This window comes from Hipposideros armiger, unplaced genomic scaffold, assembly GCF_001890085.2.
Source record: "Hipposideros armiger isolate ML-2016 unplaced genomic scaffold, ASM189008v1 scaffold_211, whole genome shotgun sequence".
In the NCBI taxonomy this organism is placed as follows: Eukaryota; Metazoa; Chordata; class Mammalia; order Chiroptera; family Hipposideridae; genus Hipposideros; species Hipposideros armiger.
This window is the reverse complement of record NW_017731561.1, coordinates 1,308,334-1,314,112: the sequence shown is the minus strand read 5'-3', so window position 1 is coordinate 1,314,112 and position 5,779 is coordinate 1,308,334. Positions and strand designations below refer to the sequence as shown.

General features: G+C 43.1%; 1 pseudogene across 1 annotated transcript; it reads left to right on the top strand.

The window, feature by feature from the left end:
- Positions 1–4,607: 4,607 nt before the first annotated feature.
- LOC109388896 (40S ribosomal protein S7 pseudogene) lies at positions 4,608–5,236 on the top strand (annotated as a pseudogene). The gene has a single exon (XR_002125286.1). The product of XR_002125286.1 is annotated as a 40S ribosomal protein S7 pseudogene (transcript).
- Positions 5,237–5,779: the final 543 nt, after the last annotated feature.

Here is a 5,779-nt window from a genome sequence, read left to right as displayed (position 1 = left end):
AGGAAATAGAAAGAGGAAAGCTCTTGTTTAGTATAGATTGATACTTGACATAATTTTGGGAGACGTTGGGGAAGAAAGGGTCTGAAAAGGGTGGCTGGAGGGTCAGGGGACGGTCACTGAGCAGCCTTCTGAAGCCTCACCTGTGAGAACAAGCCAGGACACAGGAGGAGTGATGAGGGAACAGAAAATCATGCGCCTACCAATGTGTCTACGTTGACACTGCCTGTTACAGCTCTTCTCTCTTCGTAAGAGTTCCACTGGCACCCATTCAAGGAGCAGAAATGCACCCCAAAATTCTACCCTTTGGAGAAGTTATAATGCTCTTCCTTACGTTGGAGTGACAAGGGTCCTCATTCAAACTCACTTTCACCCCCGTATATAAGAAGTGACAATGGTATTCAAGCTCTACTTCTCTGCAGAAGCTCTTGTCTCACTCAGGCTGTGTTCAAGTTTCGCCTTTATTGATGTCGACTTTATTGATTTTGCAAAACTTCCAGAACAGCAATCGGATGAGCGATGGTTTTAAAACATGTTTTGCAAGTTCACTAACACTTCTTCTATGAAATTTTGAGCCTAATTCAACTTCCCCTTGATTATAAGCTGGCCTTAGTGACTTCTTCAAAGGGACAGAATACAGCAGACGTGATAGCATGAGACTTCTATGGCTGGGTCAGAAAAAAGCAATACAACTTGTACTTGGCTTTTTCTCTCTCCTTAGAACACACATCCCTAAAGCCCTGAGCCATCATGTACAAAGTCCAATTACCCGGAAGGCACCATGCTGTAGAGATTTACATAGATTAGACCACAAAGAGCAAGAGAGTGATGTCTGAGGAGGCCTGGCTGATCAGGCTCCCAGCTGTTCAACATGCTTAGCCTAAGCTAGGAGCAACTTTCAGATGCTCTCACTCTTCAGTTTGTAAGCTGCCCTAGCCCTCACCAAGTACAGCACAAATAAGGTCTCCACTGAGCCCTGTTTAGACTACAGATGTGTGAGCAAAATAAATGTTGCCACGGGTTAAGTTTTGGGATGGTTTACCATGTAGCCATCATAACTGAAACAGAAGGCAAAACAATTGTCCCAAACAAGCTATAGAATTCTAACTCAGAACAATATATTTGGCAGGTTGAGCTGTCAAATATAAAAATGCGTATGCACCAATATATCACTATGGAAGTTTATTCATCCGTGTCATTCATCGATCCATCCAACAAATATTTATGAAGTATCTCCTTTGTGTGCTTGGGATTCTGTGGCAAAGACAGAAATGATCTCTGCCTCCACGGAGCTTTCAGACCACTGTGGGTTAGACACTGAAGGAGTAATTTATGAGTGTTACAAAAGGGAAAACCCAAGATGCTCTGTCAGAAAATGAGTCACATGTCTTCTCTGGCGATTTCTTAAAGCTACATTCCCTTTAATTAGTAAGAGTCTTTTAGATTCTGGCAATGTTCCAGATATGGGGGTGGGGGAAAGATATCAATTTACAAGTTCAGCAAATGTAGGCATCCTGGGTTACAAGGGTTTATCGTAGCAGCTTTCGACTGTGCCAATCAGCTGTCCTTTCTCTGGATCAAACATACATGGACAAGATGCTAATTGTATGTTTTCTCCTGGGCCTACTTGGAAATTATTTACAATGATGAAACCATAAGATCCTCTTGTCTAAAAAACATTGCTATACAGAGTGACCGTAGTTTGGTCACAAATCGAAATTACTCACACGATCTATATTAGTAGCTAAAAGCTTTCTCATCAGGCTGCTGATAATGAAGTTTGCTAACCATTCTAGTGCACAAAGGAGAATTATGAAAACTGATTCAGTCTAATTATCAAAGGTTCGGGGTTTTTCCGCTATTCTCAAAATGTAGTCATTGAAGCGGCTTAAAAACTCGTTGTCCGGAATTTAAATTGCCTATTGCCAAGGCTCAGTGACTGCTCCAGGAATGAATGAAAGTGCTTAAAATCTCCGGACTGTTTGATTACAGGTACCCGTCCACCATTTGCTCGGTCATGTACAACTGTGCAATTAAAACAAATGGTGGCACACAAAAGGCTGACTGAGGTAGATTTGGCCTGTGGGCAGAGAGCCAGTCTGTTATCAGGAAGTATTGGGCATGGTGGAGAAAACAATGAACAGAAAAGGCACAGGCCCGGTGCAACACACCCTCTTGGAACTTATAGTCTAATGAGGGAGAAAGGCCAGTAAAGGGGCATCAGTAATACAGTGGTAAGAGCTGTGTCGCAGGGGAGCTGTTCAGAATGGCGTGGGACCAGGCAAAGCTAACCTGAGGAAGCAGCGCCTAAGCTGAAGGTTGTGTAGGAGTCAGCAAGGCCAAGGTCGGGGCACAGGGAGAGGAGGCATGGTTCGGGCTGAGACATGCTAGAGACTCAGAATGTTAGGAGAAGTCAAAAACTTCACAATGGTTGGACGATCGGAGGCGAGATGATGAACGATGAGGCTGGACAAGTAGGGAAGAGGCTCAGCCTGGTGGTGGGGGGCCTCGCAAGCCATTTAAAAGAGGTTCCACTTTCTACTCCTCAGATATCTTATTTCTAACACAAAACAGACATGTTCAGCTAGCACCTCAAAAATAATTTTTTAAAGGTGATNATATGGTGATGGAAGGAGAACTGACTCTGGGTGGTGAACACACAATGTGATATATAGATGATGTATTACAGAATTGTACGCCTGAAACCTATATAACTTTAGTAATCATTGTCACCCAATAAACTTTAATTAAAAAAAACAACAATGTCACAGCCAAGAAGAGCTAAAGGAGACATGATGACTAAATGTAATGTGGCATCCTGGATGGGATCCTGGACCAAAAAAAGGATGTTAGGAAGAAAACTAAGGAAATCTGAAAAAATATTGATTTTGGCTAATAAAATTAAAATGTCTAGCCACTATCCTGTACACCTCAAACTAATATAATATTGTATGTCAACTGTAATTGAGAAATTTAAAAATTAATCATATTCATATTTGACTAGAGAAGTACATATAATATACATTTTCCTTTGCCCTATTCATAGCTTCCAAAATTGTCATGTTATTCTTCAAGTGTTTTTATTTTTCTCAAACATACCTTTATATTTGCTCATTATAACAAAGTTAAACAATAAAGAAGTTTAAAAGGCAAAATCTACTCATCTATTCATTGGCACCACCACCACCATCAAATCCCAACCCCAAAATAACCACCAAATTAATATTTTGGTGTTGGGCTTTCCAGACTCTTTTCCACATGAATAAAACAACATGACTTGTGAGTATATGTGTGTGTTATGTGTATAAACACACCACAGAAACAGGTTTCTTGCCACTTCTGTGTAAAATTAAATCATTAAGTTTTGGAGATTACTGAACTCACACTAATTCCTAGAAATGCATGGTGCCACTGTGGTCTACCAGTTAGAAAAGTGACTTATGACTCAGGTCCCTCTCACCACAGATCCGGTACTTCCCTGATTCCACCCACATTAAATACAAAATGTCTGCCTTGTGTACACAGACCAATAAATTTGGCTGAACCTAGACAATATCCCTCTTACCCTCACCCACACAGGTTCAATCCCTGACACAGCCCCTAGGTTTCTGTCGATAGGAACAGACAAAATCTTCCAAACATTTTGGCATATATGAGACTTGCCCATCATTACACTTTGCGCCTGACCCCCTGGAGCCTGCCAAAGCTGAGGCTGGGTTAGGCCTGTCAGCAGAGAGAGTAGTGGGACTCTACTCTTAGGAGAATCAGCATTCTGCTATAAAGGCTTCAAGGGCCCTCAAGGGAGGCCGTTACAGGTTCTTCAGGCAGGGGAAACTAGACATCTCAAATACAGAAGGTCACTGCTACTGGCCAAGGAGGTTTAGCAAAATTTGAAGGTTCTAGGTGCTCGGCTTTATTGAAATATACCCATCTATCCCCATCTTAATTTTCAGGATTGCACTCCTGCCCATTCAATGCCTAAATTTAACATCAGAGAACCTGTGAGGTTAGGAATTCCATTTGTGTTGTAACTCAGCCGCCCAAAGGATTAGAATTTGGGTTTGATTTTCAAAAACCTAGAGCCTTTGGCTACAAATGGTAAGGTTTCCTTTCAGGGAAGTCACAGAAGCTTTCTATTTCCTTACTTAAAAAGTAAGTAAGCCCTTGCTTAGCCCTTGAGCTAAGAATTACAAGCCCTGTGTTCATTATTTTCCCTCTCCAAATTCAATGGGGTCCTTGACGTGGCTAACCAACTCCACAGCCCTGACAGTCTTTATTCAGTGTTCTGTGGCAGCAGCTACGTGATTTCCTGTCTTCCGTGGGCACTTGGTTCCTGGTGATCATTTAAGTAACCGATTTGCCGCTGCACACCATATATTACCAGTGTCCAATTTACCACTGGCAACAGCCTCGTTCCTGCCTTAAATTCAGATCCAAGAACCAATTCCAGATTCCCATCCTTATGGTTCTCCTCCCTGGAACCATTGCCAGTACCAATAACTGTATCAGAGAAGGCTCAGTCAGGGAAGCAGAACCACCATGAATACCTGAAATGAATCATTTAATATAGAAATTAGAGCCCTTCTCCAACCGGCACTTACCAAGGAAAGCCCATGTTCAGTTCGAGCGCGAAGATCGTGAAGCCCAACGGCGTGAAGCCGGGCGAGTTCGAGTCCGGCATCTCCCAGGCGCTCCTTGAGCTGGAGACGAACTCGGACCTCAAGGCGCAGCTTCGGGAGCTGAACATAACGGCAGCCAAGGAAATTGAAGTTGGCGGTGGTCGGAAAGCTATTATAATCTTCGTCCCTGTTCCTCAACTGAAATCTTTCCAGAAAATCCAAGTCCGGCTAGTCCGCAAATTGGAGAAAAAGTTCAGTGGGAAGCACGTTGTCTTCATCGCTCAGAGGAGAATTCTACCTAAGCCAACTTGAAAAAGCCGTACAAAAAATAAGCAAAAGCATCCCAGGAGCCGCACCCTGACAGCTGTGCACGATGCGATCCTGGAGGACTTGGTTTTTCCAAGTGAGATTGTGGGCAAGAGAATCCGCGTGAAACTGGACGGCAGCCGGCTCAGAAAGGTTCACCTGGACAAGGCTCAGCAGAACAACGTGGAGCACAAGGTTGAGACCTTCTCTGGCGTCTATAAGAAGCTCACGAGCAAGGACGTTAATTTTGAGTTCCCAGAGTTTCAGTTGTAAACAAAAACGACTAAATAAAACACCATTCACAGTAAAAAAAAAAAAAAAAGAAAGAAAAGAAAAGAAATTAGAGCGCACACAATTGTTAAACTTGCTGGGAAGTAAAGGTCAAGCAGGGAAAGCCAGATCAGAAGAGCCACTAACCTGTCAATCTGAGAAGAGAAGTACAATCAGCTTCTGAAGCAGAGCCACAAAGAAGGAGTTGGCGGAAAGATCTGTTGCGTCTGGGTTACTACTGCTTCTGTGGGTCCACAGCCAAGCATCTGGTGTTGAGTCTGACTGAGGCCCACAGTTAGGAAGAGCTGAGGAGAGCACCACGGGACGAAGTGAAACCCTCCTGGCATCTATCTGTCCCCACAGCTAACCACAACAGCCCTCTAAGAATAATGGCCACTTCTTCACTCCAGCCTTCCCAATCTCAAAAAGTTCCTCCTTGGGCCAACTCGAACACAGAAATATACAGGGAAGGGAACTCTGGAAAGCAATTCACGGTTAAACCAAGTGGACTCGGCATAATCTAACACCTATAGCATACTGTAATATAGATTTATCATGCTTTGTTTCTTTATTCCTTTACTGATTAT